The sequence below is a fragment of the Pinus tabuliformis genome, chromosome 2_2 (genome assembly GCF_031772625.1).
Source record: "Pinus tabuliformis cultivar Carrire ecotype Pingquan chromosome 2_2, CPIR1, whole genome shotgun sequence".
Taxonomy (NCBI): domain Eukaryota; kingdom Viridiplantae; phylum Streptophyta; class Pinopsida; order Pinales; family Pinaceae; genus Pinus; species Pinus tabuliformis.
Window position 1 is genome coordinate 810641511 of NC_142300.1, and position 21150 is coordinate 810662660.

Consider the following 21150-nt stretch of genomic DNA (forward strand, 5'->3'; position numbering starts at 1 on the left):
GGTCTTGTCGCCACAAGAGTTGAGAACAGTGGTCAGTGTTGCAACTAAGGGTCTGCTGGGGCAATCTGCAACATGATTGGTGCTACCCTTTTTGTATTTAATGTTCAAGTGGAATTGTTACAAACATGTAGACCACTTGTGATGGCGATTGCTCTGCAACTTCCTTTATGTTTGTATAAACTGAAGAGGTCGGCAATCAATGTGGATGATCATCTCCTTCCCCATAATGTAATGTTCCATTGTTGGCAAGTGTGCACGATGGAATACATCTCTTTATCATAGGTGGGGTACTTCTGAATTGTGTCGGAAAGTGTCTCACTATGATAGGCCACAAGATGCCTGTGCTAGGTGAGCACTGCATAAACAACATAGTCAGAGGCATGTGTCTCAATTTCAAATGGCTACTACAGGTCTAATAATGTGAGTACTGGTGCAGAGTAGAGGCGGTGCTTCAACTCAATGAATGCCTTCTCTTGGGACTCGGACCAGGAAAACTTTTCTTTCACTCCGCCCTTGGTAATATGACTCAAAGGCCAAGTGATATGGGAGAATCCCAACACGAACCTCCGATAAAAGTTTGCAAGGCCCGAAAAGCTGTGAAGCTCTTCTTGAGTGGTCGGGGCTAGCCAATCCTGAATGACTTGGATCTTAGTTGCATCCACATGCACACCTCGCTCGTCTATGATGTAACCCAGATTTTGGACTTGACTCGTACCAAAGGTGCATTTCTCGAAGTTGGCACACAGTTTGTGCTGCCCCGGGGTTTGAAGGACCTTCCCAATGTGTTGCAAGTGTTCTTCCAAACTCTTGCTGAAGATGATGATGTCATCTAGATAAACAACCATGAATGCGTTGGTGAAGGGTCGAAAAATGTCATCCCTTAGCCTCATAAAAGTAGAAGGGGCATTTGTCAACCCGAAGGGCATAACCAACCATTCAAAAAGGCCTTCCTTGTATTTGAAGGTGGTCTTCCATACATCTGTGGGCTCTATTGGAACCTCGTGATAGCCATACTTCAGATTGATCTTGCTTAAATATTTGACTCCTTTGAGTTGGTCCAGAAGGTCATCAATCTATGGGATTGGATACTTGTTCCTGACAGTGATTTTGTTTAGTGCCTAATAATCAATACAGAGCCTCCAGATTCCATCCTTCTTCTGTACAAGAATAATTGGGCTCCCACAAGGTGAGGAACTTGGTAGGATGTGCCCTTTTTGCAACAATTCTTGGATTTGCCTCTTGTTCTCTTAATTTTAAAAAATGGAGTGGCGATATATCGGCCCGTTGGGTAGAGGTGCTTCAGGAGTCAAATCGATTGAACGCTTGACTTGACAATGCAAGGGTACCCCTACGGGTGAGGAGAATATGTCCCTATATTCTTCCACGACCTTATCCACCTGCTTCTACTGCGTGGAGGAACCCTTCCCAGTGGCCATGGATGTGGCCACGATCTTCCCCTTACTTTGAGAGCAAATCAGAAAGAAAATGAATTTACCAGTCTGAGAGATGATCTTACTGCATTGCTTAACATAGATCAAAGAGATGGGGGTAAGTCCGGCTACCTCTGGTATCCTGTATAACTTATTACCCAAATAAATAATAACAATGTGAGGCCTCGAATCATATACAACATGACGCTTCCACAAGTATGGTTGGCCTAATAATACATCACAAACTTCAATAGGAGCAACATCACACAATACCTCATCCATGAAGGGCTTGATGTTGTAGGGGAGGCAAAATTGTTGGCTGACATGGAGATCTTGTCCTTGGTGAAGCCACCCGATGGTGTCCGGTTGCGAGTGTGGTGTGGTCAGTAGAACCAACCACTTCACAACCTCTATTGAAATGAGGTTCTTTAATTGGCTCCCATTGTTGACAATGAATTGTAGGGGCAAACCCTTCACCCACATTTGTGAGTGGAAGAGACGCTCCTCCTCCTCTAGATCTTCGGGCCCAATCTCCTGGATCTTGGTGCTGGCAACAATGGCGTTAGGCTCCGCATCAATAATCGTCTTCCCTTTTTCATTCCCCTTGTCGGGTTCTGACTCGGAGTCAGAACATGCATCTAATTCTGAAGCCTTCATCTCGACCACCAATGATTACTTGGCCTGACACTCACTTGTGTTGCGAGTGGGGCTCCTATGGAACTCACACCACTTTCCTGTGTACTTCTTTGTCTTCTTGGTTTTGTTCTTTGCTTGCGGCTTTTATAAGTTGTCCTGGGTTACCCTGCCTTGGCTTTGTCCTTTGTTCTGCGGTTTGGGGGCCCCACTCCCTTACTTCATATTCATAGATCCAAAGTCTTTCTTCTTTTGTTTAAACTTCTCCTCGATCTTGACAACGTATCGGTAGGCAGCACCAAGCGAGGAGATGTCTAGGAACTCCATCTTGTCGTGGATGTATTTGTGCAGACAACGATGGTACTTGAGTACCAAATGTCGCTCAGAATCCTTGATACCCAACTTTGTGCGAAGGGTATGAAAAATATTTGTGAACTTTGGCACGTCTTGGTTCCTTCCTTGTCATTGTGTGATCCACTTTCTCTACTAATATTCATAGCTCCTGATAGGGTAATACTAACCCTTGATGGTGTCTCAAAAAGAGTTCCAAGCGGGTGCAGCTGAAAACAGTGAGGGTTCCCTCTCGTCCTTCTTCTCACAATAGGTTTCCCACCAGTCCTTGACATGGGGGATGACTTTGAGGAGTGAAAAAGTAATATTTTCCCTATTGGAAAAATCATGAACCGAAAAATACCCTTCCAATAGATTTAACCATCTATCTATGACATTTGCATCTATTTGGCCTTCAAATATGGGAATATCAAAGTTTACTTGTACCTTGAAGGGAGTGGTGCCTCCAAAGTGGTTGTCAGATGAAGATGCGTCGCATGTGGGCATCCGCCGAAGGATCTGGGAAAAGTTTTCCATCATCGTGTTCCTCTATCGCTTGAGGGATTCTTCGAGCAATATTTTGAAGGGATCTCCTACTCCCTCGTCTTTCTTTTCTTCCGCCATGGGAGGTCGTCGGGGTTTGTGAGGTTGTTCTTGCAAAGGTTCAACTAGTTTGAGCCCTAAATCCTTATAACCAGACCACGTTGGGGACACGCAAAGAAAAAGAGAGAAAGAGAAGAGCACTCTAATACCACTGATTTGGAATTATGCAAGAACACAACATAATACTAATATAAACATAAACATAGAGATGCAGCAGAAACAAAACTTCATTTCATTAATATCAAAGAACTGAAATATGCTTACATATGGAATGGGAATAAACTAGCTCGGCAATGGTAGCTTGTCTTTGAGAAGATATGGTGGCTACATGCCTCTGAACTGTGTTATAATGAGGCTCGAAGGCCTATTTATTATTGAGAAACAATGGAAAACCCTAAACATCCAAAAATCTAACCCTAGGAGATGAAGTGCCAAAACTATGGGACTCGTTGGCGTAAATTGGTACATCAACTTCCTGGGGTTGTAACTTTGGCATACGATCTCCATTTGACGTGCACGATACGATACCTCATTAGAAATATCTATCCAAGGACTATAACTTTGGAATGCAAAAAAAACATCGTTTAGGGCCTCAAAACGAATCGTGAAGTTCAGGACCCGAAAAACGGTTAAAACTAGTAAATTGTGATACAATTAAGGAAAATGAAAAACTGAAAGAAACAATGGTTGTGCTCCAAGTGGAATAGGTGGGTGGCCACCAATATCCTAGATTAGTGTCACATTAAATTGAGACCGTTACTAATACATGAATAATGATGTGCGGTCAATCTTTGTGTTTACACTTAAACAACATGACGTATGGGCACTCTCATGGTCACTAACTAGACAAAAAGTGGGAATCTTTGTTGTTAGAGCATATTAATTAGCCTTTTATTTGCCTTTGATGAGCTGTCAACAATTCATAGATCGATATAATATTGTGAATGACATTGAGGAGTCTAAAAGGAATCCCTAAAACATGGAAGAAACCCTTAGAACATGGATTGGCCTAAAACTCAAGGAAAAAAGCAATGTAGCACAATGTTGATACAAAGTTTATCAACTTTGACTTTGCGAGAGTGATGAACAAAATAATACAACATGTTCTAGAAGTGGTTGATGAAGCACTATTAATTAAATTTGGTTTTCTCAAAGACACAACCTTGAAGAGAAATCACAAGAAAGGGAATCAATGTGACTCAGTCAAAATAATAAGAATAACACACTATAATTTCAAATAGGTAATAAGAAAGGAGTGATCCCCCTTATGCTAAACTGAATGAGGAATTTCACTTAATGCCCACTGTGACTGCATGCATCTATGTGCGTTTACAAGTGCAATGTATGTCACTTAGTAGGCCTTGAACCCTGGTGTGGGCTATGTTAGGTAACCAATTTTTTGTAACTAGTAGAATCAACAATTAGGGTAGTCTTGTACTCGTGTGGCATAGGGTCGATTATGTTCGCTACCACTATAGACATTAGGTGCACCATGCTTGTCCCTAACATGGGCACAAGTTAATCGAGAGATCAAACTAAGGACGTCGTAATATTTTACATAACACATTTACATGTTTTTCCTAGTGAGCTAAACCCTAGCGTTATGTTAGCTATCTACTTTAGTTGACACAACAAGTCACTATTTACATTAAAATGTATTATGGAATTAAACTCGATGAACTAAACTTTCAACTCTTCAAATTATTTCATAACAATATTTATAAAACATTTTTTTTAACGGTAATGATAATATTTTCATTAATTGCAAATTTATGCCAAGATCACAAATGTACATCAAGAGTTACATTATGATTTTCTTCCATCTTCAGTATCATCTTCAAACTCCTGAACTAAAATTATCCTCCGAAGAAAAACACAACTAATACAAAGCATATATGGGGCTTTGGAGGTGAATACCTTCCACTAGAGCCCCAAAATTAAACAAAAAATGCAGTGCATATAGCCTACTTCAAAATATATCCTTGATTACAACATATTTCCCTATATTCACATTGACCAACACCCCCCGACCCACCAATTCTTTTTTTGATATATCAACATAGGATTCATGCTTAATCCATTGAGGGATGGAGGATGATCTTGATTGACAATTAACCATCAACTCTCCAAACTTCAAATTGCAACCTTCATTGGCACATTGATATGCTTCCTTATTATGATCCCTTAAAATTCATTTGAAACTCATCTTTGGGATATATTTTGATACCTTTTTAATCCAATTTAGGAGATTATCCAGAACTTTGTCTCTAAGGGAAGATCCTTTGACCAAATACTAAATTATTAAAAGAGAGTCGCTCAACACAATGAGAGAAGAGACATGAAATTATTTGGCAAGAAGAATGTCTTGGAGTAAACTATAGACATATGCTTGATTATTTATCATCTTCCCCAAGCCCCATGAATACTCAGAAACTTTGATTTCTCTAGAGCCATAAAGGACCCCTTCCCCTCCAACAATCTCTAAAAAATTGAATTCTTCAAACTATACAACTACACTATATTTGTCTCATTGTGGGATGACCAGGTGGTTGTCTCACCACGATATTATCCCCTCCACTCGATTTCAAATCCCACAGGGAGACATGATGGCCCTTCATAGTAAGGCATGAAGGATAGGTGTCACGTTGGAGTTTGGGATCCCAGCTGAACTATGAGTTTCTGTTATATATGGCTTGAGAGCTTGATCTGTATTACAAACTTGAAGGTTTATGAAAATTTTGCAAGTAAATTTTTATGTCTTTTAAGCAATGTATCAAGTTTCAAAATCACATAAATTAGTGTTTTAAACTTAGTTTGCAACAAATAAACAAAGACAAATAAACCATACACAACAATACAATACAACAAATTGATAAAGGAGTTCACCCCTATTGGGCTACATCTCCTCGTCCAGCTTCCAATGTTGGGTCTCTTCAATTAAGTGCTCAAATTTGTAATTACATAGGTTTATAGTGCTCAAAATGCAAAAATAATGTCTCCAATGGCTCTAGAAGACCTAAAAACCCCCTCGTTGGGCTCTTGTTGGGCTCAAAAAGGCCAAACAATTCTCAAGTTATGGCTCTTGGAAGTTTTGTTGCAAATTTCTCTACAAATTGGCAGAATTAGCTAATAGCCCTATGTTTTCTGCCTTTTTACCAACCACTAAATGAAAAATTCACTTGGCGCTCGTGAGATTTGCGTCGAAGATAGTGCAATTTATATGACAGTTAATTTTCCCACTAACCCCCGCGCCCGAATTCTCGGCTCCGCTCTCAATCTTATCGGCCCATGTGGACAGGGGTCGGGCTAACCGCCACCCTTTCCACTTCGCACCTTCTGCCTTGGTGCTCGGTCACGTTATGCTCCATGAGGTCGGGGTTGGGCTAACAACCCACCCTCGCCAATGTAGCACCTATATGTGCGTTGGTGGTTATATAAGACCCCATAAGGCCGGGGGTGGGTACTTATTCTTCACGCATTTCCCGCCACTCCATTAAACACCCCCCGAGGTCCTGTACATTGGGTTATGACCATGGGCTGAGGCTAAGCCCTGAGCCCATCCTGTTGTTTTTTCCGCCGGTTCTATGGGAGAGTTGATGATAAGGGGCTAGGGCTTAGCCCCGACCCCTTCCCCCAATTCACCTCTGAATACCCTTTATCATAAAGTCACCGACTATGTATAACAAGAATCATGTGCGACACAGTTGGTAATGCTTAGCGCCAGTAGACGAGAGGTTAGGGGTTCGATCCCGCCCAGCCTGTGGGTCGACCCCGTATAATTTTAGTCAACCTAGGAGGGACCATGTGGCACCCTCCTATTGGTCCACAAAACAATCATCAACCAATCAAAATCAATTATTTGAACGAACCACAACCTGACACTTATCAACACCCGATTGGCCCAATGATACACCCAGTAAGCCTGACTCAATAGTACGGACTTCCCAGTCATCAACCTACAAAAGTTTTACCTGTTTAGGAAAATGATCACAACACAATATCTTGAGCATGTGATGTTAGGTTTGAGTGATTCAAGTTGCGTTGGATTTAGAAATAAGAGCACTACGTTTTGGAACTAGTTTCAATCACTTTTGAACACTTTCATTTTTGAACATTTTACTGATTCCCTGGATCACTCCTCCCCATTGGAAGTTTTTGAACCACCAAAAGATTATTTTCAGTCAACAGGTAGGCGAGGATACAACTCCCCCACCCTTCCAATCTCAATCCATTTGACCTTGCTTGGATTAATTCCCTTTAGTCCTACACGAAGGTATTCCACATTACCTCTTCTTGAAGTTCTTGTTTTTTTGTCAAAAATCGTATCTTGCTGCAATTATTTAAGATATTCAAGAGACAAGTCTTCTATTGTTAGAATTTGAACATTCTCTCCTTGATATTTACTCAAAGGAGGCTCATATAATCTCAAGTTATCTTCACCTTTAAGCTTTTCTTTGCTGATGAAAAGCCTTACTTCATCTCCAACTTGGAAGTTGTGGTCAACACAACACTTATCATGTCTATCCTTGTACTTGGCTTGAATCTTCACCAAATATCCGTGTACCATCTAATTCACTAACTAAATTTGTAATGGTTGATTAAGATCTTATGCAAAAATTGATGTTGTACCGATTTTACCTTTCAATGCATTGAAGGCTAGAGAAAGATTTCGGCGAAAATCACATGGAATCTCATTTGTCGACGCGTTTCGAACCAACTAGTCTGGTTCATCGTCAGGACAAGTTGAAGAAACAGATCTAGCTCATCATGCTAAATAGTCTGAGCAGAGCCTCCAACAGCTAGCATATCTAACGGCTAGTTTGACTAAGGACAAGGGTCGAAATTATTATAATATTTTAATTCGTAAAAATAAATAAATTAAGGTAAATGGTACGAGACCTAATAATTAAAAACTATAAGTTAATTAATAATTAGTTACAAAAAGGCCTAAAAATATAAATAATTTTAATTTAAAAGTATTAAGAATAAAAGGTAATAAGGAAATCAAAGTTAATAATTAAAAATTATAATTTAATTAATAATTAAAAGGAAAATTAGTTAATTAAATGACCTAATGGATGAATAAAAATTATATGAGACCTAATAATTTTTTTATTATTTTTTTATAAGTTAATTAATAATTTAAAAAAGGAAATTGGTTAAATGAAGAAAATATAATCTTATTTAAAAGTATTATTAAAATTGTAAGTTAATAGAAGAAGGTAATAAAGATAATCAAGGTTAATAAAAATTAATAATTTAAAAGGAAAATAAGTAAATTAAAGGATATATAAATTAATTTTATATAAAAGTATTATTAAAAATATGTAATTAAGGTAAATGGTACGAGACCTAATAAATCAAAACTATAAGTTAATTAATAAAAATGACCTTGAAAGGCCTAAAAAGTATAAATAATTTTATTTAAAAGTAATTAAGAATAAAAGGTACTACAGAAAATTAAAGTTAATAATTAAAAATTATAATTTAATTAATAATTAAAAGGAAAATTAGTTAATTAAATGACCTAATGGATGAATACAAAATTATAAATGGCATGAGACCTAATAAATAAAAAAATTTATAAGTTAATTAATAATTTAAAAAGGAAATTGGTTAAATGAAGAAAATATAATCTCAAAAAGTATTATTAAAATTGTAAGTTAATTAAAATAATAAAAGGTAATAAAGAGAATCAAGGTTAATAAAAACTTATAAGTTAGTTAATAATTTAAAAGGAAAATTAGTAAAATTAAAGGATGGAGTAATATATAAAATTAATTTTATATAAAAGTATTATTAAAATGTATGTTAAATAATAAAATGTAATTAAAAAATGATCAAAAGATATTATAATAAAGGAAAAGTTAAATGTATAGAGTAAAAAATTAATTTTATTTAAAAATATTAGAAAAACAAAAGGATGATAAACAATAAAGAATTAGAAAGGAAAATTAGTTATATGGAGGCCCTTAAAAAAAAAAAAAAAAAAAGGCATAAAGGACCTTGAAAAATCAGAAGAAATAGGTTGCTATACACACGATTAAAAAATAAAATAAATAAAAAATAAATAAAAAATAAATAAAATAAAATAAATAATAATAATAATAATAATAAACAGATAAATAAGTGAAAAATAAAGATAAAAGACACCAAAAACCAAAGAGGACGAAACAACGACTAGGAAGAGAGGGCTGGGACTCAACACCTACTGACTTTCCAACCATCCTCCCTATTGAGATTGCTTGGTCTCTTTTCGATCTCAAGCGCTTCCTTGAATTTTCGATGATGGAAATGCGAAACCTTAGCAATAACACTGGCTTCTTCAATACAAACATGATGATTGGTTTTCTCAGCATGTTCAGCCAAAGCAGAAGACTTAGATATCCGATGCTTCAGATCTGCTGCGTGCTCGCTAATCCTCTGATTAATGGAACGACCAGCCTCCCCAATATAGGGGGTCCCACAGGAACAAGGGATCATATAAACACCCTTCATATCTTTAGGGTCGATGGGATCCTTCGCCGATCTGAGGGACGAACGAATGGTGTTCAGGGGCCTGAAGGACACAGGGATACTATGTCTCCTGAGAATCCTACCAATTCTATCAGTGGTCCCTTAAACATAAGGAAGATGGACACCAAGAACACAATATTTTGGTTCTCTTTTCGCCAAAAAATTCTTGGAAGCTTTAAGGAAAGCCCTATGACCCATGTATCTATTGTAACCATTCTCCACAAAGACATCCAGCAGATGGGATTTTTCCTTCTCAAAGCTCTTCTTGTCCGAGATCCTCAGGGCCTGAGTAGCAAGGGTAGTAAGAACACCCATCTTTTGAGTCGGGAAATGGTGGGAACAGTATCTTCATGCCAGTTCCCACCATTTCCCGGCTCAAAAGATGGGTGTTCTTAGTACCCTTGCTACTCGGGCCCTGAGGATCTCGGACAAGAAGAGCTTTGAGAAGGAAAAATCCCATCTGTTGGATGTCTTTGTGGAGAATGGTTACAGTAGATACATGGGTCATAGGGCTTTCCTTAAAGCTTCCAAGAATTTTCTGGCGAAAAGAGAACCAAAAGATCGTGTTCCTGGTGTCCATCTTCCTTATGTTCAAGGGACCACTGATAGAATTGGTAGGATTCTCAGGAGACATAGTATCCCTGTGTCCTTCAGGCCCCTGAACACCATTCGTTCGTCCCTCAGATCGGCGAAGGATCCCATCGACCCTAAAGATATGAAGGGTGTTTATATGATCCCTTGTTCCTGTGGGACCCCCTATATTGGGGAGACTGGTCGTTCCATTAATCAGAGGATTAGCGAGCACGCAGCAGATCTGAAGCATAGGAGATCTAAGTCTTCCGCTTTGGCTGAACATGCTGAGAAAACCAATCATCATGTTTGTATTGAAGAAGCCAGTGTTATTGCTAAGGTTTCGCATTTCCATCATCGAAAATTCAGGGAAGCGCTTGAGATCGAAAAGAGACCAAGCAATCTCAATAGAGAGGATGGTTGGAAAGTCAGTAGGTGTTGGGTCTCAGCCCTCTCCTCCTAGTCGTTATTTCGTCCTCTTTGGTTTTTGGTGTCTTTTATCTTTATTTTTCACTTATTTATCTGCTTATTATTATTATTTATTTATTTATTTTTTTTATTTATTTATTTTTTTTTAATCGTGTGTATAGCAACCTATTTCTTCTGATTTTTCAAGGTCCTTTATGCCTTTTTTTTTTTTTTTTTTTTGGAAGGGCCTCCATATAATTAATTTTCCTTTCTAATTCTTTACTGCTTATCATCCTTTTGTTTTTCTAATATTTTTAAATAAAATTAATTTTTTACTCTATACATTTAACTTTTCCTTTATTATAAGATCTTTTGATCCTTTTTTAATTACATTTTATTATTTAACATACATTTTAATAATACTTTTATATAAAATTAATTTTATATATTACTCCATCCTTTAATTTTACTAATTTTCCTTTTAAATTATTAACTAACTTATAAGTTTTTATTAACCTTCATTCTCTTTATTACCTTTTATTATTTTAATTAACTTACAATTTTAATAATACTTTTTGAGATTATATTTTCTTCATTTAACCAATTTCCTTTTTAAATTATTAATTAACTTATAATTTTTTTTATTTATTAGGTCTCATGCCATTTATAATTTTTTATTCATCCATTAGGTCATTTAATTAACTAATTTTCCTTTTAATTATTAATTAAATTATAATTTTTAATTATTAACTTTGATTTTCTGTAGTACTTTTTATTCTTAATTACTTTTAAATAAAAATTATTTATACTTTTTAGGCCTTTCAAGGTCATTTTTATTAATTAACTTATAGTTTTGATTTATTAGGTCTCGTACCATTTACCTTAATTACATATTTTTAATAATACTTTTATATAAAATTAATTTATATATCCTTTAATTTACTTATTTTCCTTTTAAATTATTAATTTTTATTAACCTTGATTCTCTTTATTACCTTCTTCTATTAACTTACAATTTTAATAATACTTTTAAATAAGATTATATTTTCTTCATTTAACCAATTTCCTTTTTTAAATTATTAATTAACTTATAAATATATATATATATTTATTAGGTCTCATATAATTTTTATTCATCCATTAGGTCATTTAATTAACTAATTTTCCTTTTAATTATTAATTAAATTATAATTTTTAATTATTAACTTTGATTTCCTTATTACCTTTTATTCTTAATACTTTTAAATTAAAATTATTTATATTTTTAGGCCTTTTTGTAACTAATTATTAATTAACTTATAGTTTTTAATTATTAGGTCTCGTACCATTTACCTTAATTTATTTATTTTTACGAATTAAAATATTATAATAATTTTGACCCTTGTCCTTAAGTCAAACTAGCCGTTAGATATGCTAGTTGTTGGAGGCTCTGCTCAGACTATTTAGCATGATGAGCTAGATCTGTTTCTTCAACTTGTCCTGACGATGAACCACACTAGTTGGTTCGAAACGCGTCGACAAATGAGATTCCATGTGATTTTCGCCGAAATCTTTCTCTAACTTGATATGGATCACAGAAGCCTAAACTCGAGCATTGAAGGCTTTCCACTGCTTACCTCCCCATTGAGAGACTTGTTTCACCCTTGTCAAAGCATGCAATGAAGCTAGATTTGTTTTGAAAGAAGTTTTCCATGTCTCACCTTCAACAAGTCTTATTTGATGGTAACCACTTCACAAGTTCAACTTAGTGAAATAAACAACATCCTTCAATTGATTTGACAAAACATTGATGCGAGGAAGAGGATAACAATTTGTGATTTTGTTCAAAGCTCCAAAATCCACACACCATGATCACTATCGCCCTGTACCATCCTTCTTCAAAGCCAAGACATTAGGAGACCCACAAGGAGATGTACTAGGCCCAATGACCCCTTTGTTAAATAGCTCTTGCATCTGCTTCTTGATCCCTGCATTCTCTAACACTAGCATCTTGTACATACCAATGTTCAAAAGTGATGCATCCTGTTGCAATTGAACTTCATGTTGTATTCCTCTTTTAGGAGGAAACACGTTAGACTCCTGAAACATCTTATCACATATGTTAACAACCTCAACTAAATCATGTTTGAGTTTTACATCACGTCCTTGGAAATATTCAAATTCCTCGACATCTTTGTATTTGATCATTGACAATGCAAAATTTTGACTAGCATTTACAAGCCTCTTCATTTGTCCAACATTCACAAGAGACAAATTCATTTTCTTGCAATGTGCTCTAATAATATACTCAATCCCATCTTTAAACAAATGATACTTGTTCTCATGGTGATAAAATATGGCTTTCCTATCATATAAGTATGGACTTCCCAAAACAATACCACATATGTCTAGTGGAACAACATCAAGCTCTACCTCATCAATAAAGTTTGCAGTGATGGCAAATTTCAGTTTGCATTTTCTTGTCACTTGCAATTTGGAATTGTCACATACCCAACCCAAAGGATAAGGTTTAGGATGAGGAATGGTTTCCAAGTTTAGTTTCTTTATAATGGCTTTAAAATAAGGTTGGCTTGGGATCCACTATCAAACAAAGTATCTACTTTGTTATGTTTTGAGATGACTCTAATATGGAAAAGTTCAATTCTTTCTTTTTCATTTTGAGTTTCAATGGGCTTGCTAGAAGAACTAGTACTTGCAATAGAATCTTTACCTTTCAATCCCATGGCTGTGATTTTGGTCTCATCTCTGGAATCAGATCCTAGATCTTGTTGAGTTGTTGCAACAATCTTTTCTTTCTCCTTCTTTGGTCTCATTTCTGGATGAAGTTTCCAACAATGGTCTTCATCATGGCCTTTTCTTGAACAATGTTTACAAGTAAGTTTTTCTCCCTCTTTCTTGATGGTAGCATTATTTTTGTCTTTTCCTTTAAACTTCCCCTTTCCTTTGTCTCCAGACTTAAATGGATTTTCTCTAATCTCTTTATAAACATTCTTCCCTCTTACTTCTAAATGTGTAGTTTGTACACATACTTCATCTAGCTTTGTAGGGTTAAGCATAAGAATTGTATGCCTCAAGTAATTATTTAAACCACCCATGTATTTAAGGAGAGTGTCATTAGAGGATAAATCAACACCCAAAATGAGAGCTCTTCTTCTAAACTCTTGGGTATAACTTTGAACACTCATACCTTTTGCTTTTTTGAAGTTTTGCCAATCCATTGTTGTTTTCTACATATAATATAATGCATAGAATTGTCTCCTTAATGCAACTATGAAATCATTCCAAGAAGAAATTATCTTCCCACTTTTCTTCAAGTCCTCTTAGGTTTTGGCCTCCCACCATATGAGATTTGGACTTTCCAAACGAAGAGAAGCAAGTTGGATCTTAGTGCAATCATCATCAATTTGTTGAATCCTGCAATAGACTTCAAGCTGATGAAACCATTTATCTAATTTCTCAGCATTTACTTCCCCATTGTACATAGGCAATTCAAATTTGACATCAAGCTTTAAAAGATGTGTTTAAACATGTCCTTTTGGAGTTCTTGGAGGAGTATGTGAAGGGGTTGAAGAGGAGGAGGATGAAGGTGAAGATGGAGGTGAAAGAGGATAAAAAGGTGGAGGTAGAGGTGGTGGTTTACTTCCATTTCCTCCATTACCTTTTGGTATATTTGAGCTCTCTCCTTGCAACCTTGTGTTCCTTTCTTCAAACAAAACTTTCACCATTTCAGACATTTCAAAGAATGCTTTTCTAAAAACTCTTTCATCTTCAGACATCATCTCATGTCCTTCTTCATGTGCCATGACTGGTGAAGTTTGAGGTGTTTGTGACTTCCTTGAACCAATTTGAGGATTTGGGTCTTCAAACGCTCCTCCTATTTTCAGCTTCAACCTTGTAAGCATAAGAAAACACTTGCAAATAAAATCAAACCTTCAAAATAACCTTGAGCTCTGATACGAAACTGATCTGTATTACATTTAAGTATGGGGGATTTTCGCAGTGCATTATATTAGATATCATTTTTTGGGATTCAACTGCGTTAAGTAAGTCATTCAAAGTATGACCATTTCCATGAGAGGTAGTCGTAAAGTGACTAATTTCTCATGATTTTTGAATAGTTCACTTAGCACTCATTGCATCGGGTGATGCTCACAGGGGTGAAGAAGTGGGATTGAAACTAGTGAAATGTGGAGAACGAATCACATAGCATCAATCATCACTTCCGGGGCTTGCACCCGGTAACCAGGACTTCCCAGGAGGTCACCCATCCCAGAACTCCTCTGGCTCAAGCGCGCTTAACTGTGGAGTTTTTCCCCACAATCAAGCCCACTTAGCTTGCTACCCCATTTGCAAAACCTTAGCAAGTATTGTGCCTCATGAACCATTCAGGTAGAGATCCCTTGACTCTTTTTGAATTTAAGTATGGGGGATTTTCGCAGTACATTATATTAGATATCATTTTTTGGGATTCAACTGCGTTAAGTAAGTCATTCAAAGTATGACCATTTCCATGAGAGGTAGTCGTAAAGTGACTAATTTCTCATGATTTTTGAATAGTTCACTTAGCACTCATTGCATCGGGTGATGCTCACAGGGGTGAAGAAGTGGGATTGAAACTAGTGAAATGTGGAGAACGAATCACATAGCATCAATCATCACTTCCAGGCTTGCACCCGGTAACCAGGACTTCCCAGGAGGTCACCCATCCCAGAACTCCTCTGGCTCAAGCGCGCTTAACTGTGGAGTTTTTCCCCACAATCAAGCCCACTTAGCTTGCTACCCCATTTTACATTCTTGAAGGTTTATGAAAATTTTGCAAGTAAATTTTTATGTCTTTTAGGCAATGGATAAAGTTGCAAAATCACATAAATTAGTGTTTTAAACTCAGTTTACAACAAATAAACAAAGACAAGTAAACCATACACAGTAATACATTACAAAAATTTGATAAAGGAGTTCATCCCTCCTGGGCTACGTCTCCTAGTCTAACTTCCAATGTTGGGCCTCTTCAATTAAGTGCTCAAATATGTAATTACATAGTTTTACAGTGCTCAAAATGCAAAAATAATGTCTCCAATGGCTCCAGAAGACCCAAAAACCCCTAGCTAGGCTCTTGTTGGGCTCAAAAAGGCCAAACACTTCTCAAGTTATGGCTCTTGGAAGTTTTGCAGCAAACTGTTCTACAAACTGGCAAAATTGGCTAACTGTCATATGTTTTCTGCCTTTTTTCCAACCACTAAACGACAAATCGGCCTGGCGCTGGCAGGATTCACCTCGAAGATGGTGCAATTTGTAGGACGGTTAATTTTCCATTAGCCCCGCTCTCGGTCTTATTGGCCCATGTGGTTGGGGGTTGGGATAACTGCCACCCCACCACTTCGCGCCTTCCGCCTTGGTACTCGGCCATGTTTCCTTTTTTACAAGATCGGTTATGGTTTTATATATTCCAAAAAAGAAAGAGGAGCAAGCTCCTATTACATTTGATGCTGGATGGAGTCATGCAGAAGGATAGAAGGTCAGGAACGCAGTCCCGGAAACCTTTAGACATGGTTCCAAAAATTCCAGAGATACCTATTACATTTCTGGCATACTGCCTTACAAACTGGGACAACAATAAAATACACTTACATAACATAATTGCTAATGACTATCAGACTTCTAAAACACTTAAAGACAATTTAATATTTGTTCACTGATTGGTCTTGCTGAGATCTCTGTTTGCTGCTCTGGTAGGTTGAGTTTTCTCCCTCCTGATTCAGCGTGATGTTTTTGAGGTAGTTGACCATCTCCTCAAGCTGAATGCATTTGTTGTTGAGGGAATTTATTTATGCTTTCTGACTCTCCAATTGTCTCTTCAGATCACCATTCTCAGCCTTCATTTGGAACCTCAAATCTTGGATTGTCTCTTTTATCTTGCTGATCATAAATTTATTGGCTCTGCCAGTGGCACATTTCTCATTTTTTGGAGGCTCGTTCAATTGGATTAAAATCCATTTCTGAGAATTCTTCTACTTTTCTTTGAAGAACGGTTTGATCCTTTGTTTTGTGTTGATGCTTCCTATTAACTCTACTTGAAAAATGCACTACTGAAGTTCCCCTGTCCTTGTTAGAATGACACCAATCATGCTTCTTATTATTGAAACGTTGTTTTACCTTCCCTTTGGAGAACCTACAACCTACTGGATTGAATCGGATCAAGGAGCAGAGAAGAAATATCGTAGCAGCACAAACAACGATGAAGGAGTGAGAAATGAGGCTATCAGAGGCAAGATAACATATGCTCAAACTGTCAAAATAAAATAGAGCAAAGGAGATAAGCTCAGGGAGGAGTTGGAGGCATGAGGATGGGGTCGATCGGCTAGTAATGCCCATAGAGGAGGAATGGGAACACACTGATGGGAATCATGAAAGCGAAACAGAGAGGAACCCATACTGCGATGAAGGGAGATGGCACCAGATAGGCAAGGAGCTTAGTGAGAGAAAAGATCAGCGAGACGGGCAGGGAGAAGGATTAGAGTGAAAATGTAATAGGGAAGCCCAAGATTTAAAGGAGGGAGGAAAATGAATGAAGGCCTATCCCTCTTAGAGAAGATACATACCTGGAGAAATGTGTTTGGATGTGAAATGTCAATATTCGAGCTATTGTTGTGACATATTGTGCACATAGAGGTTCGATGGAGTCACGGGACCTTCGTGCAATGTCACTTGAGAGTATATCTTTGCAGAGATTTGTGATGATGTTGCATATCTGCTTTGGTTTAAGCCACGAATTATCATAGGGATATGAGATTTTTAACATGATTTTCTTGTGGGTTCAATAGCACTTAAGGAATAGATGTGTGATACTCCTCCACATCCTCTCTTGTTTCCCCTTCGGGCCTGGACATTGCCATATTTGCATAGTGATCCGTTGTACTGTTGTTTTCCCGCAGTATATGCTTGAATGTGACATTTCCTAGGCCTGCTAAATTTTTCCATATTCTTTTAAAGATTCGTTGCATGACAACGTTTGGTGGATTTATTTTGCTGACCATGGCTTCGAGTTGCTGAGTCTCCCATTATTATTGAATCTCTGATTTTTTATTTATTATTTTTTTTTAAATCTTGGATCCCATTAACAGGCTATAAGCCTCTGCCTTATTGTTGGAGGTTTCCCCAACCCCCACTCATAAGAGACAAGATTTTCCCACTTGGCTCAAGGAGAATCCCTCCTGCACCTGCTTTACTTGGATTATTTTTGGATGCCCTGTCAAAAAAGAGACAATACCTATTCAAATTTCCTTTCCATGTTATGAATTCTTCCTTATTTAATCTTATCTTCTAGTTTTGGATTGGTGATATGCGAATGATATTCCAATTACTTCTTATAGTTTCCCTGCTAATCCAATCCCTTTCTTCTTGCTGGAGACGACTGTTGTCTATTGCTTTTAGTCCTTTCATGTTTAAAAATTCGGAGGTGAGTCCCCAAGTTTTTTACAGAACTCTTTCAATCTTTGGGACTTGGTCTTTGAAAATGCTTTTGTTTCTTGAGAGCCATATCTACCAACATAGGAAAGATGGGAGACTTTCCCAAAACCTTTTAATGGTTTTCTTATTCTTCATTGAATAAGGATATTTTTTTTTCCATTCAGTAAAAAAATCATTGAAGGTTATGGAGAAATTGAGTTCCATTTCCAGGGGACTAGATAGCTGCTTCCAACACTCTTTAGTAAATGGGCAATCCAAAAAAAGGTGTTGAATGGTTTCTTTTCATTTAAACACATTGAACACCTTGACGAGCCTGAGAATCCCTTTCTTTAATGGTTTTTAGCAGTGAGGATTTTTCCTTTTAGTAGGGTCCAATTGAATATTTTGACTTTTAGGGAGACTTTCTGTTTTCCATATGGATTTCCATGGTGCCCAATCTTGTTCAGCTTAGAGAGCTTTATATTTGGACTTGACTGAGTAGGTGCCTCCATGAGGATCCCATATGATTGTATCTTCGTCCTCCATGTTTGTTGGGGTTGATCCTTTGAGGTGGTGCACTAAGAGATCCCATTGGGTTTTTAGATTTGGAGGGAGGTTTGGAATATGCCAATCTTGCCAATTTTTGTTTTCCCAACGAGATATAGAATGCAGAGAAGATATCCCCTTGGCTTGCATCCAATCTTTTATCCCTTGGCAACCTGGAAGGGATGTTAAAGGTTCATTTCCCATTATTCTGTCTTCCCATACCTTGACACTTTTACCATTGCTGGGCATCTTCGAGGTGTACTTGATGATAGTAAGTATCATTTTTTTTTGACTAGCTTCCGTACTTGTGTGCATGGCCTTATTGGGAAACTTTCATCTAGCAAGTGGGTTCTTTGATGGTTCATATACTTCATAGCCAAAGTTTGTTTCCACCAGTTGTCATTGCTAGTTATCATTCTCCATATAATTTTAGCTCCTAGGGCATCGTTCATCAATCCAGGTGGCCTTATAGATAAGCCTCCCTTTTCATAGGGCAAAATTACATGGTCCCATTTTACCAGGCTGAATTTTTTGGTCTCCTTTTTCCCTCCCTACTAAAGAAAACCTCTTATTATTAATTCCATTTGTTTATGAATACTCACCGGAGCCAGAATTGTGGCATATTGGTATATTGGCAACGCAATGAACATTACTTTAATTAGAGTCACCCTGTCAGCAATGTTCAACCACATCATTCCCCAACTTTGGATTTTTTCCTTCTTTTTTTCAGTTTGTGTGCTCCACAACTCAGCCTTAAGGTTTTCTTTAGATATGGGAAGTCCAAGGTAAAAGAAATGGCTTCATTTTACCTATATGGGAATCTCAAGAATATGAGATATTCTTTGCATGATGTGAGAGATGGTGTTCCAGCCATATATTCTACATTTTGCATTGTTTAAGAGACCACTGGAGACGTCCATATATTATCTAGGATTTTTTTAAATCTCTGGGCAGTTGGGCATGAAGCTCTGCCCAATAACAAGGTGTCATCAACAAACAAGGAGTGATTTATGCTTTTAACTCCATGGGAGATGTGCAACCTAGTTAGAGTTCTTTCTCTCCTTCTCTTTTCCAGAGCTCTACTTAACGAATCAACCATTATTATATATAGGAAAGGTGAGAGAGGGAATCCCTGCCTCAACCCTCTAGATCTTTGAAAGAACTCACTCAGTCTTTTCTTTATCAAGGGGCTATCCATGGTCCCATAATGCAGGCACTGATTACCTCAATGATTTCACTTGAAAAGCCAAATTTATTTAAGACAACAGTAAGGTAGGGAAGACTTACTCGATCAAAAGCATTGGCCATATCCAATTTTATGATGATTCCCTTTTCTTTTTTTCAGCAAGCTTGAGTGGAGAGCTTCCTGGACCACCAGAACATTGTCTATAATCTGTCTATTTGGCACAAAGCCTCCTTGGTTTTCCGAAATTATCTCCAGAAGAACTTTCTTTATTCGGTTGGCTATTATTTTCGTGACTATTTTATAAGAAGAGTTGCACAAAGAAATTGGTCGAAATCTGCTAAAGGTGGAGGGTCTAGCATCCTTTGGGATTAATGCCAGATATGAGGATTTGGTGGAACCTCCCATTTTTTTATTAAACACATTCCTTATCATTCTTACTAGATCCTTTTTTATTATCTGCCAGTGTTTCCTGTAGAATGCTATTGTGAAACCATCTGGGCCCGGTGCCTTATCCGGATGAAGGTTCCAAACAGCTACCTCTATTTCTTCTTCTGCGATTTCTTTCATGATTTCCGCATTTTTCCTATCACTTATCTTGTTTGGTACATGCTGCAAAATTCTTTCATAATCTGTTGTTTCTCCATTTGCTGTTAAGAGGTTTTTGAAATGTTTATGAGCCTCTTTTTTTAATTCAAGTGCTCCTCTAATTTCCTGTCCATCTACTTGGATTTTGTCAATCTGATTTCTGGCTCTTCTAATTTTCATAGTATTATGAAAAAAACTATGTTTTTATCCCCTGCTTTTAACCATAGGCTTCTTGACTTTAATCTCACCTCTTCCTCTTCTTTCTGGTTCTCTCTATAGATTTCCCAAAGAGACCCTTTTCCTAAAGTTGATCCTCTTTGTCTTCCTCCTTGTTTTCTTTTTCCTCTTGAAGTTTCTCCATCTTTTTTAATAACTCAGACTTTCTTTTTTTGGTTTGATTTTCATTTTCTTTGGCCCAAATTTTCAGTTCCTTTCTCAGATTTTTGAGCTTGGTTTCCCACACATAATAAGGAGACCCCATGACCTTTTGAGACCACACTTCCTCAATTAATTTTCTAAATTCTTTGTTGTTGTTCCATATTGGGCAATATCTGAAAGGTAATGGACCTTGATTGTCCATCAGCCCCATAGTAATTACAACCGGCTTGTGGTCTGATGTCGTTGTATGAATGATTCTTGATCTTGTTGAATTGTAGTTGGAGATGATGTTGTCCTGAACCAAAATCCAATCTAATCTTTCCTTTATGTTTCTTTTTCCTACCCTTTTATTGTTCCGCGTGTATTTATCATTGTTTGGTGGAATGTCTATTAGATTATTTATTTATTTATTGTTATTATTAATTTTTTTTTATATGATGGTTTCGAAGGCATCCCTTGAGGGGTTTGCATGGTAAGTCCCTCCAAACTTATCTTCTACATTTAGGACAAGATTGAGAA

The 21150-nt window shown here is 37.0% G+C and overlaps 1 protein-coding gene across 1 annotated transcript in view; it reads left to right on the plus strand.

Moving 5' to 3' along the window:
* Window positions 1–21150, plus strand: part of LOC149195430 (WD-40 repeat family protein / beige-like protein) — a 316178-nt gene that overhangs the window by 17694 nt on the left and 277334 nt on the right. The gene's annotated exons all lie outside the window — the stretch shown is intronic.